This window comes from Rhinoderma darwinii, chromosome 9 (genome assembly GCF_050947455.1).
Source record: "Rhinoderma darwinii isolate aRhiDar2 chromosome 9, aRhiDar2.hap1, whole genome shotgun sequence".
NCBI classification, from domain to species: Eukaryota; Metazoa; Chordata; class Amphibia; order Anura; family Rhinodermatidae; genus Rhinoderma; species Rhinoderma darwinii.
The window spans coordinates 83073216-83093891 of NC_134695.1; the positions used below are offsets into that span (position 1 = coordinate 83073216).

Sequence of the window (20676 nt, forward strand, 5' to 3'; positions counted from 1 at the left end):
GTTCTATAATTTGTGAAATAGAAATAGAAATACGGATCCGCAAAAAGAAACCCAGATGTGTGCATGTCCCCGTAGAAATGAATGGTTCAGTATGCTATACACAAAAAAAACAAGGTATAGGACACGGAAAAAAGCAATGATTGTGTGCATGAGCGCTAAGGCTAGTGTTACACATTGAAAACTATGAGAAACAGAAGTCTTAAGCCATAAATGTACAGAGAAATAAATATACCTTTATTGTTACATCAAAAATTCCATTATAAAAACACAAATACACAACGAGGTATTAAAAATTGAAGGGTAAATGGATAGATCGAAATCTAGACCTTCTACACAGGTATGCTATAAATACTACAGGCAGAGAATTCTACTAACTGTACAATGAAGGAAAAAGGCAAAGTAATGTTTCATACAGACAGTGCTGGTACCCTGAAACGGCACTTCCTAATTCCAACAATGAACTAGCAAATGTGTATCAGGTTAGCAGCATACAAATATATGCCACAAGGAGTTGTATTTAACCCCACCTATTGCCTGGTCCCGGGTAGAAGACAAGAAAAAGGTATAACCTGAAAAAAACCCGGTATGTAAACAGTCCACCTGGCAAATACCAGGGAAATGAGTAAATAATCGCTTACCCATGAAGTTTATGGGAATAGACTGATCCACCTAACGTTTGAGGCACCCCGACGCGCGTTTCGCTTGTGTCGCTTCCTCAGGGGGTGTAAAATGTTGTCTGTCTAGTCCGTATAAATAGTCCCAGCTGATGCCCGCAAGTATGTTCTGGTGCGTCCGTTTCCTAGGTCTCCGGCGCATGTCAGGAAGTGCTCGAGGTCACGAGACCTCCATCCCCCATCGTCACACTGGCGCCGCGCCTGCGCGTCGCCAAAGACGCGTCTCCATGGAAACAGCGCATGCGCCGCGCCAGTGAACAGACGAAGGGAGACAGAGACGGACACTCGGCATTCACATGGCAGGCGCTACCCCAAGGAAAGGAGTGATCTGAGTGTAAGTGTCTTTGTATGTGTATCGATATAGTTTCCCCTGTCTTCTATCAGAGACCATCAGGTGTGTCTACAAAGTAAATTAAGAAAATAATATAACATAATCAACCAAGAGTTGAATAGGAATTATATGTCACATAAATAAAGCATGTTATAAAAATAAGAAATGAAACATAAAAATGATAAACAGTCTGAAGTATGAAGGGATGGGGAGAAAAAAGCATCCCTATGTTAAAAGGTTGAAAAAAGAAAAATAATACTAAATTCATAAATAAATAAATAAATAAATGTGAGAAGCGTAAATAAGTGCATAAATCAGTAAATAAATAACTGAATACACAGTGATGAGTGAAATTTATACATTATACATTAAATTCAATATATATACGTGATTGGATATACGGTGTATAAGAATTATTGAAATTAACAATAATATTGAAAAGTGACTGAATAGAACAAAAATAATAATAACAAAAAAGTAATAGATACACAATAGTAAATTACTCAGTATTGAAAAGTATTCAATAATACATATCAGAAATAATGACATAAATAAGTGTTAACATAAAATTGTTGCTACTTTGATAGATGGTCACAGTACATTTGGACACATGAGGAATACATTTATTTATATAGAAGAACCTGTATACAATACACAAAAAAATCAAAGTATTATCTGAAGACATGACGAAAACATGACTACTGAAAAATCTCCCTTCTTCGATCTCCAAAGTAGTTGGTTAAACAAATATTCATCAGAATATCATGGTTCCAGGACATCCAGAACATTAGATCCTGCAGGCATCATTCAATTACTAAATTCAAAACAGCAAAAAGCAAAAGTTATTATCATACAACGGACAGAACACACCTTTTAGGGCCTCTCTAAATAAAAATTACTTAAAAAATGCAATGGGAAAATAAGATATTATAAAAAGGCAGAAAAACTCAGTTGTTCATTGAGCCCAGACGGAGTCAAAGTGCCCAACGTGGTGATCCATCTGCACTCTTTTTGTTCTAGGATCTTCTTTGCGTTACCCCCTCTGACACCACAATGTACAATGTCTATCCCACAGGCCAAGAAAGTTTTAGGGTCGCATCCATGGTGTATTTTAAAATGTTTGGGGATGGTCTTTAATAGAGACATATCGTCAATTTCTTTGGCGGCCATTATGTCCCTAACATGTTCTCGGATCCGAATTCTGAGTTGCCTAGAAGTGAGCCCAACATAGATCTTGGAGCATCCGCATTTTGCATAATAAATGACATGAGTAGAGCTACATGAAATGTAATGCAAAATTTTAAACCGACGTCCGTTAACAGAATCAAAAGTTGTTGTACGTGATATATTGGCACAAGCAACGCAGTCGCCACATGGATAACACCCCTGAATAGGGCCTCGTGTCGAGAAGGGATTAGGTTTTATCGGTACATAATGACTTTTTACCAAAATGTCTTTAAGGTTTTTGCTCCTTCGAGCAGTCATCTGGGGTTTGACTGGTAAGGCAGTCGCTAGGGCAGGTTCTGTATTTAGGATAGGCCAATGTTTTTCTAATATTGATCTCATAACCTGCCACTGATTGTTATAAGTTGAGATAAATCTAATTTTATTATTGGCCACACTGTTCTTATTTCTTTCTGCCGAATGTAAAAGTTGCCTACGTTCCGTTTTTTTCGCCCGGTTATATCCTTGTTTGATGATTCTCTGGCTATAGCCCCTTTCGCGGAATCTATCTTTAAGGTCTCGTGACTGATTTTCAAATTTCTCATCGGATGAGCAGATCCGCTTCATCTTCAGGAACTGACCAACTGGGACAGCCTTCACTGTGGAATATGGGTGTGATGTTCACTGGCGCGGCGCATGCGCTGTTTCCATGGAGACGCGTCTTTGGCGACGCGCAGGCGCGGCGCCAGTGTGACGACGGGGGATGGAGGTCTCGTGACCTCGAGCACTTCCTGACATGCGCCGGAGACCTAGGAAACGGACGCACCAGAACATACTTGCGGGCATCAGCTGGGACTATTTATACGGACTAGACAGACAACATTTTACACCCCCTGAGGAAGCGACACAAGCGAAACGCGCGTCGGGGTGCCTCAAACGTTAGGTGGATCAGTCTATTCCCATAAACTTCATGGGTAAGCGATTATTTACTCATTTCCCTGGTATTTGCCAGGTGGACTGTTTACATACCGGGTTTTTTTCAGGTTATACCTTTTTCTTGTCTTCTACCCGGGACCAGGCAATAGGTGGGGTTAAATACAACTCCTTGTGGCATATATTTGTATGCTGCTAACCCTGATACACATTTGCTAGTTCATTGTTGGAATTAGGAAGTGCCGTTTCAGGGTACCAGCACTGTCTGTATGAAACATTACTTTGCCTTTTTCCTTCATTGTACAGTTAGTAGAATTCTCTGCCTGTAGTATTTATAGCATACCTGTGTAGAAGGTCTAGATTTCGATCTATCCATTTACCCTTCAATTTTTAATACCTCGTTGTGTATTTGTGTTTTTATAATGGAATTTTTGATGTAACAATAAAGGTATATTTATTTCTCTGTACATTTATGGCTTAAGACTCCTGTTTCTCATAGTTTTCAAGGTTATTCTTGGAGTTTCGCTATTTATAGTGACGTTTTTTGGAGGTGTTGTGACTACCACGTTGTGGGTGACACCTAGCCAAAGCACCATACCTGCGAGACATTTTGGTTGTTAATTAGTGTTACACATTGCAGGGGGCTGCATACATCTTTGTAAGCCACTGCACAATCCTCAGTTAGCAACTGGAACATTCTACATGCTTATGCAAGGCAGGAGTTTGTGTAGCTTAGATTGTGTCTGCTGCACCTTTTAGGCCGGGTTCCCACGTATTGTAAATGCGGCGGAATTTCCGCATCGGAATTCTGTGTGGAAATTCCACATAATTTACAGTAGCAGCAAAGTGGATGAGATTTAGAAAATCTGATGCCCACGCTGCGGAGAAACAACACAGCGTAAACGTTAATAAATTAACCTGCGGTGTGGAACTTAATTCTGCAGCATGTCAATTTATGCTGCGTTTTTGTTGATTTTCTGTTGCGGGCTTTCCCCATTGAATTCAATGAAGATGCTAAACCCGCAACTGAGAGCCAAGTGTTGCGACTTTTCACTGCAAAAATCGCAACTCCGGAAAATTAAAAAACTCATATTACCCTCTCCTTCCTGCAGTCCGGCCTTCTGGAATGACATTTCATCCCATGTGACCGCTGCAGCCAATCATAGACTGCAGCGTCACATGGCCTGCAACATCATTTTAGGAGGCTGGATTACGCGCAGAGAAGAGGGAGGGGGTAAGTATGAACAGCTTTTTTTTTTTCACGGTTCTTCTTTCCGCAGCGGAAATTCAGTTAGAATAACCGCACCACAATGTGCGGTTTTTCGGACGGAAGGTGCTACAGGTTCCAGGTCGGATACACTGCACAGTGTTTACGCAGAGTAACCGACCAGTGGGAACCCGGCCTTTATGAAGGTTTTGTATTAGGATACCCCATCCACTCACTTATTAGGCTTCGTTCACCTCTGCGTTAAGGCTCCATTCTGATGTTCCGTCTGAGCTTTCCGTTTGCATCCCCATTCTGTTCATTGGTGACGGATCCGATGCAAATGGTTTACGTTTTTTCCGTTGTGTAAGTGTTCCGTCATTTTGACTGAATAAATAGCCTAGTCGACTCCGTTATTGAGTCCTTTAAAAGCAACAGAACCCTGTCACAATGGAAACCATTAGCAACGTTTCCGTCACCATTGAGATTGGTGATGCAAACGGGAGCTAAGGTATCCGTTTGCCTTTCCGTTGAGGGGTTCCCCCGACGGAAACCTTAAAAAAAACTGACTATATGGGGCTGGCACAAAGTGGCAAATGATCGGCCGATCCTGCTATACAAACTGTGTCAGCCAACCATGTCCAAAATTTTTCAACCTGGATGATCACATTTTTGCCAGACAGGAGTCTGCCGTCAGCCATCATTTTTTTCTTAATTTTTTTTAAACAATGGTCAGCCTAATGGCTTTTATCATGTTTATGGCCAGCTTAAAAACCCTTTTACATGGGCCAATGATCAGATGAACGAGCGTTCATACAAACAATCATTCCCGATCATTGCCCTTCTTTACCAGTATTACTGAAGAGTACTATAATCAAGTTCAGGACTATGACACTGTGTAATAAATTCCGACAACCCTTCTGTAACTGTTCATCAATATTAAAGCTTCCTTAATATGGGATCCATCAGCACTAACGATCAGGAAATGGAAGTAATATCAATATATTTCTATAATTCATCCCACCACATCTAATACCTTTTTTGCTTCTTTTTTGTTTGAGCACGGGGCGGTTTTTCATACTGATGACCTATCCACTGCATAGGTCATCAGTAACTGATCGGTGGGGGTCCGATACCCTGAACCTGCACCGATCAGCTGTTTTGGCTGCCTTTGGGCACCAGATGTTATGCAGTGGCCGGTGTCTGAGGCAGGTGGCTCCATACACTGCATAGCGGCCGTGCTGCAGAACTACAACTCTGCTCCTATTCACTTGAATAAGAGGAGAGCTTCAGTACTGCTACACGGCCGCTGTAGTGTGACGTCTCATGCCCGGACAACCCCATATAATCTTGGTGAATTTGGGGCAAGGGACACCCGTCAATCTCCCGGGTCTTACCGGCTTGCGGTTTGGTAATACTTCCATGTTCCGATTTGTGAGATACTTTCATCAAGATTCCTGCTGATCATTATACTTATTTAATATGTTTCACATTAAGCCCCCTGTGGCAGTGAACAGGTTACGATCATCGGTGATCTTTATCCAAGCACTTCATTGTTACTAGTAACAATGACACCAGGCATCTTTGGGCGCCGTGGATCAAGTGTCCTTCATACCTGACTGCTCTCCATGGAAAATCCAGTGTTTCAAAATGTAAATACAAAGACCTCGTACAGATAGATTTCACTTGACTATTCAAAACAGGCTAGAACATTACACCAGCACGGGGTCTTTTCTACAATCCCACCATGAAAGATAGATGAACTTCTGAAAGCCTATTTTGATGTTCATACCGTGCCAAGTTTCCAGGGAATGTAAGTGATAAGACCTGCAGAAGATACGAACCTTGTGTGTGGGAAGTCTTGGTGGAGCTGAAATAGAAACTGTTCTAAGTTTAATGCAGATAGCTAAAAACAGGCGGCTTCGCGCCTGCTATAATTAAGCTTCCCGTACGAGGTGCTCTTGTTAAAACCCATGTACAGGGTCCTATATTTGGAGTGGCACACGGGCTGAAGTGATAGTAGCAAAAGCTCCTTGGATACGCAAACAAACAAAGTTAATCAGCACGGGGTGGGATGCAGGCCAGGAGCTGGGAAACTGTTATTCCCGAGAAGAGACAGGGAAGACACGGTGCCCCTGTCATGTGGTCCCGCTGGTCTGACTCCTAAGAAGAGATTTATAATAATAGTAAAATTCCTTTAATCTGGCACCCACCGGAACTGACGGGTGCTGCTTTTTTATTTTATTTATGTAACGGGAAGGATTATATCTCTTCGCCTCAATCTTTTTTCACTGGGGACATAGAGCTTTTCTAGTTGGTAAAGTGTTATTTTTCCTTAAAATTAATAAGTCTTCAGTAAATGTAATACATCACATACACAGCAGAGCTATGTGCGGGAGGATGTACAGTGGCATACATATATTATACCGTACTACTGACCTGTGGGACTTGTCACCCTACAAGGCGGGCGCTGTATATACAGAACTATTCTCCCCTAGAGACCTGAGCAGAAATGCTAGCAACATGTGCAACAAAATTGGAAAGTAAAGGAGGGTGCCCCACCATATAACAAATCTATTTTCATCCAGAAGTGTAGCAAAACTGACACCATCCAACCGGAAGCTGCAATGACGGCCATATTGGTTGTCACCCAGCTGTCCTCACAAGTTTCTGATTGGCTTTTCTCGTAAATCCGAGCAGTTGGTGTACGGTCTCATAGACTTTCTATTGAACCCGTACACCAATTGCTCGGCTTTTCTAGAAAAGCCAATCAGAAATCAAGCGGCTCAGCGCTCACGCGAGTGCCTCTGCCGCTTTGTTTTAGCTATCAGTGGGGGTCTCAGTGCTCGGACCCCCACCGATCAAAACTTCTGACATGTCACTAACTATGACATGTCAAGTTTTTTGAAAGTTTAGTTGCCCTTTAAGAAACTTTTAATATTTGTATTTTTTTTACAACTTTACAGAAGAAAACTTGTTTTGACTGTAATTGTTTTTTATTTTACGGTGAAATATCTGTAAAGTGGTTGTTCTTACTTATGTTTGTGGAAGCATGTTATAATGGACTTAGAATTATTATTCTTTTTTGTGTATAATTTTATCACTACTAATGGTTTTACACCTATGGGTTACCTACCAAATACATACAGCTCTATTGCTTGTTCTATAGTTTGGCTCAACACAATATAAAACCTCTTCATTGAAGGAAAAATTTTGTGCAAGCTCTTATATTATTGGAACCCATGAGCCGCTGCCTCCACCTGATTAATGTCCTCGGTTTGAGTTAGGAGAAAGAATGACCTTTTTGTTTGCCCCAGGCTTAAGGGATTTTCCATTCACTTAAGACTGGAGACTAGCGAAGTGTTGTTTGCTTTTTATTTACTCCATGTGCCAGTGTGTTATAGGGGTTTTATGTATAGCAAATAAAGCTTAATCAATGTGTAATGAAAATTTGGGCAACTTTCTTATCTACTATGGGGGGAAATTTATTAAGATAGGCGTTTTCCTTCTTGATCTTAACCAAGCTGGAGTAAGAAGCACCTGATTCATTAAGAGTCGCATCTCTGGCTGTTTGTGCTCTTAAAAGTCAGATCTGCGCCAGATTCTGGCATAAATGATAGTAAATTTGTCGGCCGTGGGTTAAAAATAAAAAAAGTTGCAAAATGCAAAAGTAGAGTGTTTAATAAATCCGCCCTACGTGACTTTCAAGATATCTGCTTGCTGTAACTGGGAAAATTCTTGTTTAAATTGAGGTTGAAAACCTGTAAAGACCTAAGGGTATGTTCATATGGCTTATTTTCAGGCACATTTTGGAGTGTAAAATGCTTGTCTTATGCTACAAAATACCCTTGACATACGCCTGCAAACAGTTTCCCTTTGATTTCAATGGGAAATACACTGTATAGTTCATATGAGGCATTTTTTATTGTTGTAAATTCTTTATTTTGGTTTTCACAAACAGAAATTGTTAGGACTGGGTTTGGTGAGGGGAGGGGGTACAGAAGGAAGGGAAGGAGTGGGAAGGTAAAACATTACATTCAAACAAATGTATCAAAAAACATAAACTTTAGCCTCTGCTGCTGATAAGGGCCGGTTCACATCAGCGTTCGCTTTCCATTCAGGGGTTCCGTCAGAGGTTTCCGTCGTGGAACCCCGCAACGGAAAGTCAAACGGAAACCACAGCTTCCGTTTGCATCGCCATTGATATCAATGGTGACAAAAACATTGCTAATGATTTCCGTTTGTTGCCGCTCCGGCAGGTTTCCGTTTTTTCGATGGAATCAATAGCGCAGTCACAACCGTATATGATATTACAAAGGTTGAATCAAGTTCATCATAGGGAACAGTGTAAGGGCCGTTGTTGCGTGAGAGAATCCGAAAGAAGAGTGCTTTGATTGAACCAAATTTCAATCTGGGTCTAAAGCTGTTTGGTCTTGGAGATTTATCCAAATGTCCCAGGTTCTATTATCAATATTTTGGTCTATTGACCATTTAGTTTTTTCAAAAGAGCAAATAAAGTTAATTTCTTTCTTCCATTCTGAGATAGAAGGTGTCTCTGTCTCCCTCCAGTTTAATCGCTTTCGCCGCATTCAATAAAAATGGAATGATAGAATTTCGATTTTAAATTTTATTTGATGTATCTAAATTCAGGAGCACTAAGTCTACAGTTAGGCAGTTAGGTCTATCTTACATTTCCATATGAGGCATTTTTATGTTGCTGAATTAAAAATATGCCTCGTAAAAGAAGTGACTTGTCCCTTCTTGAAGTGTTTTTGGAACTGATTTTCCATTGACGCTTCAAAATACGCTGGCAAACACCAAAAACGCTCTAAAATTCAGCTCCAAAAATGTCTGGATTCAGAGGCTGTTTACTCCTGAAATCAGCCTCGTATTTTTGTGCCTCAAACATATGCAGTGTGAACATACCCTTAGACATCTCGCAGCAGATGGTTTGTTATAATTGAATCAATTCTAGAAATTCATTTGGGATAAACATCAGGACAGGTTTGAGATTTGTGCTGCTGATCTATTTACCTCACATAGGATTGTCTAGACTGGATACAATTGTAGCAAACCCTCAGCTGTTAGATCTATTCGCTTTGTATGGGTTTTGAACCTCCAGATAAATGTTGTTTTTATGTGCTGACAGTAAACAGTGATTTTGAAAATGGTGAGGAACTGAAACACGACGCATATTAGAAATTGCATATGTCTTATTCAATGATTAAAGCAGTTTTCCCATGAAGCACATTTATCACCTATACACAGGATAAATGTATGATCACTGGAGGCCCCACCACTAGGACCCGCACCAATCACTAGAACGGGGGTAACGACCCCGTTCCACCACACGATTGCAGTGAGGAGGATTTTAAATGGAGCCGTGTTTGCGCATTCACGTTCTATAGTGCCGACAGAGACAACCAAGTACATCGATTTAAACATTTATCACCTATCCTGTGGGTATCCTGTGATACATGTGTTTAGAGGGAATACCCTTTAACCCCTTAAGGACGCAGCCTAGTTTGGGCCTTAAGGCTCAGAGCCCATTTTTCAAATCTGACATATTTCACTTTATGTGGTAATAACGTCGGAATGCTTAAACCTATCCAAGCGATTCTGAGATTGTTTTCTCGTGACACTTTGGGCTTCATGTTCGTGGTAAAATTTGGTCGATATATTCAGTCTTTATTTGTGAAAAATTGCAAAATTTAGAGAAAATTTACAAAAAATAGCATTTTTCAGAATTTAAATGCATCTGCTTGAAAAACAGACGGTTATACCACCCAAAATAGTTACTAGTTCACATTTCCCATATGTCTACTTTAGATTGGCATCGTTTTTTGAACATTATTTTATTTTTCTTGGACGTTACAAGGCTTAGAACATAAACAGCAATTTCTCATATTCTTAAGAAAATTTCAAAAGCCTTTTTTTGAAGGTGCCAGTTCAGTTCTGAAGTGGATTTGAGGGGCCTATGTATTAGAAACCCCCATAAAACACCCCATTTTAAAAACTAGACCCCTCAAAGTATTCAAAACAGCATATAGAAAGTTTTTTAACCCTTCAGGCATTTCACAGGAATTAAAGCAAAGTGGAAATGAAATTTGCAAATTTCATTTTTTCTGCTGAATTTCAATTTTATTCAATTTTTTTTTAGTAACAGAGAAGGTTTTACCAGAGAAACACTACTAAATATGTATTGTCCAGATTCTGCAGTTTTTAGAAATGTCCCACATGTGTCTCTAGTGCGCTCGTGGACTAAAACACAAGCCCTAGAAGCAAAGAAGCACCTAGTGCATTTTGAGGCCTCTTTTTTATTAGAATATATTTTAGGCAGCATGCCAGGTTTGAAGAGGCGTTGAGGTATCAAAACAATGGAAACCCACCAGAACTGACCCCATTTTGGAAATTACACCCCTCAAGGAATTCATTTATGGTTTTTGTTATCATTTTGACCGCACAGTTTTTTCACAGCACCTATTTGAATTGGGCTGTGAAATGAAAAAAATGATATTTTTTCCAATAAAATGTCATTTTTGATCAAATTTTCTTATTTTCACAGGGAACAACATACCCCATTTTGTTGCCCAATTTGTCCTTAGTGCGGCAATACCCCATTTGTGGTGATAAACTGCCGTTTGGGCCCATGGGAGGGCTCAGAAGGAAAGGAGCGCTATGTGTTTGTTGGAGTCCAGATTTTGCTGGATTGGTTTTCGGGTGCCATGTCGCATTTGCAGAGCCCCAGAGGTATCAAAGCAATGGAAACCCACCAGAAGTGACCCCATTTTGGAAACTACACCCCTCAAGGAATTCATTTATGGTTTTTGTTATCATTTTGACCGCACAGGTTTTTCACAGCACCTATTTGAATTGGGCTGTGAAATGAAAAAAATTATATTTTTTCCAATAAGATGTCATTTTTGATCAAAATTTCTTATTTTCACAAGGAACAACATACCCCATTTTGTTGCCCAATTTGTCCTTAGTGCGGCAATACCCCATTTGTGGTGATAAACTGCCGTTTGGGCCCATGGGAGGGCTCAGACGGAAAGGAGCGCTATGTGTTTGTTGGAGTCCAGATTTTGCTGGATTGGTTTTCGGGTGCCATGTTGCATTTGCAGAGCCCCAGAGGTATCAAAGCAATGGAAACCCACCAGAAGTGACCCCATTTTGGAAACTACACCCCTCAAGGAATTCATTTATGGTTTTTGTTATCATTTTGACCGCACAGTTTTTTCACAGCACCTATTTGAATTGGGCTGTGAAATGAAAAAAATGATATTTTTTCCAATAAGATGTCATTTTTGATCAAAATTTCTTATTTTCACAAGGAACAACATACCCCATTTTGTTGCCCAATTTGTCCTTAGTGCGGCAATACCCCACTTGTGGTGATAAACTGCCCTTTGGGCCCATGGGAGGGCTCAGAAGGAAAGGACCACCATTTGGCCTACTGGAGCTTTTCTGGTGCTAAGTCATGTGTGCAGAAGCCCCCGAGGTACCAGTACAGTTGAAACCCCCGAGAAGTGACCCCATTTTAAAAACTACACCCCTTAAGACATTCATCTAGAGGTGTAGTGAGCATTTTGACCCCACAGGTACTGTGTAAAAGATAATGCGCAGCAGATGGTGCAGTGTGAGATTTGCAATTTTATATATGTATATGCCATTTCAGTGTCCAATATAGTGTGCCCAGCATGCGCCACCGGAGATATACACCCCTTAAATTGTAATGTGGGTTCTCCTGGGTACGACAATACCCTACATGTGGCTGTTATCAGCTGCCTGGGCATACGGCAGGGCTCAGAAGGGAAAGATGAGGGGGGTAAGCTGTGCGGAGTGCATCAGGGTAAATTAAAAATCAAGGGATGTATGATACATTTTAAAACAATCTTTTATACAGAGCCCTGGTTTTTCGGGACACGTGTCACATTGGTATATTGTGTTCTTCCTTATCCCCCTCTTATAGCAGACTCTGCACCTCTTTTGACTCTTTCCCTTTCCACCGGTTTGGGGACCTTCTCCTGGAAAGTGTTGCCCTGGTACGATGCGTGTGGCCTCGCTTCCAGAAGTACTGGGTGCCCCCCCTTCCTGGTCCCTAAAGATTAGATCTTGAAATTCCAGGAAAGTTCCCCTCTGGCCTGCACATCGACGTAGCACATACGCATTGTACAAAGCCATCTGTATGATGTGCCCGGCCAGCTTCTTATACCACACCGCATGGCGCTGTAGGGCTTCAGGACTTGATTTGACAAGTCCATCCCTCCCATGTACCTATTGTAGTCCAGGATGCAGTCTGGTTTGGGGGTGGCCTTTCCTTCATATATCCTAAACCTGTAGGTATACCCTGATGCACTCTCGCACAGCTTATACATCTTCACGCCATACCTTGCCCTCTTACCTGGCAGGTACTGGCGGAATTGAACCCTCCCTTTAAAATGTACCAGGGACTCATCAATAGAAAAACACTTCTCGGGGGTGTATGCTTGGGAAAACCGGGCACTGGAACGGTCTAATAGGGGTCTCCGTTTATACAAACGGTCAAAACTGGGGTCATCTCGGAGTGGGCACGGCTCATTATCAGTATAATGTAAGAAGCGAAGTATTGCCTCATTTATTTATTTTTTTAGGTTCCAGTTCATTTCTGAAGTTGCTTTGAGGGGCCCATATATTAGAAACCCCTATGAAATACCCCATTTTAGAAACTAGACCCCTCAAAGTATTCACAACAGCATTTAGAAAGTTTATGAACCCTTTAGGTGTTTCACAGAAATTTAGAGCAAAGTAGAGGTGAAATTTACTCTTTTTATACCATTTTTTTTATAACACAAAAGGATTTATCAGAGAAACACAAATTAATACTTATTGCCCAGATTCTGCAGTTTAGAGAAATATCCCACATGTGGCCCTCGGGCGGTAATGGACTGAAGCACCGGCCTCCGAAGCAAAGGAGCACCTAGCGGATTTTGAGCCCTCTTTTTTATTAGGCACCATGTCCGGTTTGAAGAGGTCTTGTGGTGCCAAAACATTGGAAACCCCCCAAAAGTGACCCCAATTTGGAAACTAGACCCCTTGAGGAATCCATTGTAGTTTTCTTGGGGTGCATGTGGCTTTTTGATCAGTTTTTATTCCATTTTTAGGTGGCGTGGTGACTAATAAACAGCAATTCTACTATTGTTTTTGTATACTTTTTTTTTTACAGCGTTCACCGTGCGCTATAAATGATATATTAACTTTATTCTGCGGGGCGATACGATTACGGCGATACCAGATGTTTATAGGTTTTTTTTATGTCTTATGGCGTTTGCACAATAAAATACGTTTTGTAAACAATCATTCACTTTTTGTGTTACCTTATTCTAAGAGCCAGAACGTTTTTATTTTTCAATCAATAAAGCCGTGCGAGGACTTATTTTTTGCGTAACGAACTGTATTTTCCATCAGGACCATTTTTCGGTACATGCGACTTTTTGATCTCTTTTTATTCCATTTTTTGGGAGGTGAAGTGACCAAACAATTGTGATTGTGGTACGGTTTATTAATATTTTTTTTTACGGCGTTCACCGTGCAGGATAAATAACAAAATAATTTTGTAGTTCAGGCCGTTACGGACGCGGCGATACCAATTATGTATAGTTTATTTGTTTGTTTATATATTTTTATTAATAATAAAGGACTGATAAGGGAAAAAGTGGGACTTTTACTTTTATTACTTTTAAAACTTTTATTTTCTTATTTTTACACATCTTTTTTTAACTTTTTTTTAACTTTATTACTTTGTCCCACTAGGGGACTTGAGGGCAGGAGGCCCTGATCGCTATTCTAATACACTGCACTACATGCGTAGTGCAGTGTATTAGAACTGTCAGCTACTCACTGACAGCAAGCATAGTGGGTCCTGACGTTGTCAGGACCCACTAGGCTTCCGTCTATGGCATAGCCGGACGCCATTGTTTGGTGTCCGGTTGCCATAGTCACCATCGCCGGCCGCTATCGCGTAGCAGGCCGGCGATGGCAGCTTAACCCCTAAAAAGCCGCGATCTCTATAGAACGCGGCTTTTAAGGGGTTAATCAGCGGGGACACAGCGATCGGTCCCCGCTGTAGGAGCTGTGACAGCTGCTGAACAAGACAGCAGCGTCACAGCTCCTGTATGTGTCGGGAGGACGGCCGAAACGGCCGTTACTCCCGTGACGTACTATTACGGCATGGAGCGCGAACGATACAGCTGCCATGACGTAATAGTACGTCAAGGAGCGGGAAGGGGTTAAGCTTTTAGCTACCTAAAACCATAAAACCCTTTTAAAAGTGTAATTCTTCTGTGGTCTAGGACAATCCTGGCCACGTTCTAGTCCAATGTTTTATATTGTACGATCTCCACAAATCAGCACATGACATTGCCATTGATAGCTGCTGAGGAAAACAGGTCAATATAGGCATTACTGACCTAATTTTGGCTATGAATGATACTATTGGACGTACCAATTGCAATCAGATTGCGTTTAGATGTTAAGTTTAATTATCTTAACATTGTCAATCATCGCCATTAGCAACAGAGGCTTTGACGTTGATAATGGAGCCAAGTATCTGTAATCTGTCTGAAATATAATCCATTCCAATCCTATGTCTGAGCTCCGTACCAGATGGCAAACTATTACAGATGGATTCACACTGCAGTGGATCAAAGTCCAAAGTGTGCTGAATTCACACAAATTATTACGTACAAGTACAATGGAGTCGGCCTTTACTAAGGAAGTGGCTACCCTCAGAAAGGTTGTCACCATTTTAGACAGCCCCCTTGGCCATCTCTTAAATCACACCTCCAAGGATCCACCTAAAAGCCTCTTAGGAAATGCAGCCCTTTTACTTTCTGCCTGTTGAGAGAGTGAAAGATAAAATATCTTAAAAATATTACCCAAACTGGAAATTATAAGCTGCCTATTGGTCTGTAGAGGTGGGAACTTGCTAGTTAATAAAGTCCTGTGATCACAGCAGCATCAGCACTGTTTTAGGCAGATAGTCTTTTTCTCTCTGCAATGCGAGTGGAGCCGGTGGCAAGTGGAATGTGACCAAACAGGCATATAGACCGAGTGACTGGGACTGGACTGCAGCTCCGCTGTCTCTAACATGGTAGACAATTACAACTTTCAGTTAGTGAATTGGGAAGAAGCCACACAAATGGTTGAGCTTTTAAGGGAAAGACTTCACATCGGAACTGTACAAAAGGATCTAACAGCACTGTGAAGTTATTATTTCTCACTGGAGATATGCTTTGCTTTCAAACGGGATCATCTTCTTTCATGTGCCTTTCAATTTCCCGCAGAGTTTCAATGATTGCAGCTTTCACCTTGATTACTTTTTCTATCATTTGTTTCCACAGATTTCTTTCCCATTTGAGTTTCTTGTCCTAACATTTTCTTAGGCTTCAAAGGGCAACTAAACTGTCAAAAAAATTCTGACAAGTCAGAAGTTTTGATCGGTGGGGGTCGGAGCTCCGAGACCCCCACCGATCGCTAAAATTAAGGGGCAGAAGCACTCGGATGAGCGCTGAGCCGCTTCATTCCTGATCTGCTTTTCTGAGCAATTGGTGTACGGGCTCAATAGAAAGTCTATGAGCCCGTACACCAACTGATTGGCTTTCCAAGAAAAGCCATTCAGAAACTAAGCAGCTCAGCGCTCACCCGAGCGCTTCTGCTTCTTCGTTTTAGCGATTGAGGGTGGACTCAGTGATCGCACCCCCACCGATCAAAACGTCTGACGTGTCAATATGACATGTCAGAAGTTTTTTGAGAGTTTAGTTACCCTTTCATTCACAACTGTATTTAAGTTTCCCGTTGCTCTGCTCCGCCATAAGAGTAAAATAACGAATGACAGAAACCAATGGCGCCCATTGAAACCTATTGACTTTAATGGGTTCAGTAGGGTTTCCGTCATGGCGTACATCATTTTGCCGGAAAAAATAGCTCAGCATTCTGCCCTACTTTGTCTCGCAAAAACGACGCAATCTGCGACGGAGGCCCCTAATGTGATGTCCTGACATGTATGGCAGGATATGCCATAAATGTCTGATCGATGCGGTTCCCAGCTCTGGAAACCATGTTGAGAATGAGGGTCATCTGACCCCCCCCCATCCCCTGGTGAGACGGGAACTAATTGGAGAGGTGGCCTCGCATGTGCACGGCTCTCCCCATTCTGTTCAATGGGTGTTGCGAAAACAGCTGAGCAGCGATTGCTCAGCTTTCATCATAACTACCATGGAGAGAGCTGTGCTCTTTTGCGGCCCCCTCACCAATAGTTGGCTGACCCCAGTTCTCGACATAGATGCGGATCCTAGAGCATTTATCAGCGGTGACCCGCATCTATCAGACAATTATAGAATATCCTGTGGCTGTGCCATAAATGTCAGATATGGGAATAACACTTAATGGAGGGGATGATATATACATATAGATCAGAACAATATTTGTCCCAGAGTGCAGTGCTGACATTCTGTTCGGGAAAACAAATGACTAGTGCCAGATAGCGCAGAAATGTGGGGGGGGGGGGTGTGACGACCGCATCTGCAGTACATGGACATTAATTAGAATTTTGGTTGCTTTGTCGGCCCGTGTATTTTAATTACAAGAGCAAGATTAGAGCGGGGAAGGCCGCCGATTTCTTTTAAAAGGATTATGAAAACCTCTGCTAGGAGAGAAATGCACAGAATTTACAGAATACAAATTGCTTTGGATAAACCAGTTACTAAGAATAATATATTATAACACCTATTTTTTTCTTCTTAATTATTCAGTCGCACAACATCATTCATCCTGGGACAGGAGTTTCTGAACGGGGTTAAACAAAACAAGACTAGTCCACCAGAGAATCCGAGGATATCCCAATGAGTCCAAGTAAGACAAGAAGCTGGCTACTTCCTCCATAGCTGATTGAGAATGTCTGGTAACCTTACAGCTTATAAATTGGTCAAACGAACACGTTCTAAAGGACCAATAGATATTTTGTCACTGATATCAAATCATTTTTATTGCTCTGCGTGCAGAGATTCAATCAATCTGGACGAGGGAGGAGAGAAGCTCCTGGATTATTAAATAGCAGAGCTGTGAGAGCTAATATGGCTGATAAAGATATCTATTAGATAGCTTCTTCCTGTCTAAGGCTCAGTTCACATCTCGTTTTTACTGTACGTCTGACGTGCACGTTTTGACATTAAAAACCACATAAAACTTCCGGTTCCGGCGCTGGGATGTGAGGACGGAGCTGCATGAGCTCCTGAAGCCCTGATCCCCTAACCCATCGACGCCATACACCCGCAGGATATAACCACCCCGGCACTAGGAGGAGAGTTGGGGGACAAGAACCGGGCGGTTTATGGAGAGATATCTCCTCCGGAGCGGCAGCAGAGAGATCTCCTGTCCGGCCGAACACAGCACACGAGGTGAGGCGCCATCCAAGATGGCGGCGCCGCTGCAGCCACCACTTTCACAAAGCCGGTCTCAGAGCCCAGACATACAGAGGGAAATGTTATCGCCGTCGGTAATGACTGACTCGCAGATTGATTATCGGAAGCTGGCAATTGAGGTGGCTACCCAACTGGCCCCCGACATCAGAGACTCCCTAATAGCCACAGTCACAACAACGCTCCAAAAACTCCAAAATGAGGTGACATCTCATGGCAATCGACTAGATGAATTGGAACAGCGGGTTGGTCTCATGGAAGATGAATCCGCAGGGGCACATACCTGCATTAGAGACCTAATGCGAGATAACACAAAACTCAGAGACCGCTTAGAAGATCTTGAGAATCGTTCCAGAAGGAATAATTTAAGGATAGTGGGACTGCCTGAGCATATTAGACCGCAGCTTCTCCAGCGCATCTGCGAGACGGAACTACCAGAAGCGCTAGGCCTGACCAGATCTTGCAGAGTGGAAAGGGCGCACCGAGTGGGCCCCCCTGGTCTGAGCGCCAAAGCCAAAGGAGAGCCGCAAAGCAGACCGCGCCAGGTGATCATGCGGTACTTGGATTACAATGATAAAGAGGAACTTCTGCGCACTTTCCGGAACCGTAATACCCCTTTGCATATAAGGGGAGCAAAAATCATCCTGTTTGCAGATTATTCGGCAGAAGTCACAAGGCGTCGGAGAGCATTTGGAGGGGTCTGCACCTCCCTTTACAAACGCAAAATCAAATTCCAGCTACAGTATCCGGCCACCTTGAGGATCATGCAGACAGATGGCGCCACCAAGGTATTCCACAATCCTGAGGAGACGGCATTATATGTAGACAAGATCCCTGGACTTCGGGGCCCTAGAAAATCGGGAGAGGAGACGGCGAGTCAAGGTACAGGAGGGGAAGGACCCCGTGCACCAGTTTCTCCACCGAGGGACTGTACATGGTCAGATATCGCCTGCAATTCCACTTCCTCACCCAAGCAACAACGGGCAGAATCGTCGAAGACGCCACACCGACAACGCTCAGAAAACCGGCTTGCAACCATCCCAGACTGATAAGTATCTCATAGAGGCTCCATGAACGCATTTGATTGTGCCTTATATATTCATGTGGCAATTGGTTCTGGTGGGATATTATTCCGACAAAATTCCTGCTATAGTAGGCATAAGCACTTGTACCCGTGATGTATAGGAAGTCCAACTTATTTTAATACTTTAAAATTTAAAATATGAAGATCCAGTATGTCACGAAAAGATGGCGGGAAGGGGAGGGGGGGAGGGGTCACAGACCAGAAAAAAGTGAAGTTATGTATGCCAATTTAGGCTGGGTTCACACGTGGCGGAATTTCACTTAAATTCCGCTGCGGACACTCCGCAGCGTTAATCCGCAGCGGAGCCGTTTGTCCATTGACTTACACTTTAATTTAGCAGTGTTCGTTTAGACGAGGCGTAAAATTCCGCTGCGGAGCATAGGCTGCGGAGCGGAATTTGGTGTCCGCAGCATGCTCTGTCTGTTGCGGAGCAGTGGCGGACTCATGGCGGAATTTCTCCATTGACTTCAATGGAGATTCTAAGTTCCGCAATGAAGTCCGCAGCTGTCATGCACATGTTATGTGTGCTGCGGATCCGTCTTGCTTTTTTAACTTGACATTTCTTCATTCTGGCTGGACCTATGTATTTCTAGGTCTACAGCCAGACTGAGGAAGTCAATGGGGCTCCCGTAATGACGGGAGCGTTGCTAGGAGACGTCTGTAAATAGTCACTGTCCAGGGTGCTGAAAGAGTTAAGCGATCGGCAGTAACTGTTTCTGCACCCGGGACAGTGACTACCGATCCCAATATACATGTATCTGTAAAAAAAAATGAAGTTCATACTTACCGAGAACTCCCTGCTTCTGTCTCCAGTCCGGCCTCCCAGGATGACGTTTCAGTCTAAGTGACGGCTGCAGCCAATCACAGGCTAATAACAGGCTGCAGCGGTCACATGGACTGCCGCGTCATCCAGGGAGGTCGGGCTGGATGCCGAAGGAGGGACGCGTCACCAAGACAACGGGCGGTAAGTATGAATTTCTTTGACTTTCACAAGGGAAAGTGCTGTCCCTTCTCTCTATCCTGCACTGATAGGGAGAAGGGAAGTACTTTTACCGCAGTCCGCAGCAGCTAGTCCGCATCAATTTACTGCACATTTTGTGCAGATCCGCAGCAGAATCTGCAACGCAGATTCTGTGCGGCATTGATGCGGACAGTTGCGGAGGAAATCCGCCACGTGTGGTCATGCCCTTAAAGTTTGTCTCACAGGAAATGCTGGTGACATTCCTGGATGGGCATTTTGTTGTTAAAGGTTGTGCCAATTCTCTGGCACCAAATGCAAATGTTGTTATTGTAATGTTGTTAAATAAAATAAATGTGCACAAGGCTCCGGGACCAGATGGGTTACACCCTAGAATTCTTAAAGAGCTTAGTTCAGTTATTTCTGTCCCCCTTTTCATAATATTCAGAGAATCTCTAGTGACTGGTATAGTGCCAAGGGACTGGCGCAGGGCAAATGTGGTGCCTATTTTCAAAAAGGGCTCTAGGTCTTCCCCGGGTAATTATAGACCAGTAAGCTTAACATCCATCGTGGGGAAAATGTTTGAGGGGCTATTGAGGGACTATATACAGGATTATGTGACAATAAATAGTATTATAAGTGACAGCCAGCATGGTTTTACTAAGGACAGAAGTTGTCAAACTAACCTAATCTGTTTTTATGAAGAGGTGAGCAGAAGTCTAGACAGAGGGGCCGCTGTGGATTTAGTGTTTTTGGACTTTGCAAAGGCATTTGACACTGTCCCCCATAGACGCCTAATGGGTAAATTACGGACTATAGGTTTAGAAAATATAGTTTGTAATTGGATTGAGAATTGGCTCAAGGACCGTAT

The 20676-nt window shown here is 42.6% G+C and overlaps 1 protein-coding gene across 7 annotated transcripts in view; it reads left to right on the forward strand.

Annotated features, from left to right (window-relative positions):
* Positions 1-20676, forward strand: part of LOC142661093 (uncharacterized) — a 201451-nt gene that overhangs the window by 9812 nt on the left and 170963 nt on the right. For all 7 annotated transcript variants that reach the window (XM_075838345.1, XM_075838346.1, XM_075838340.1 and 4 more), the window contains exon 2: positions 17098-17197. The gene's annotated coding sequence lies outside the window, so the exon portion shown is untranslated. The remainder of the gene's footprint in view (positions 1-17097; positions 17198-20676) is intronic.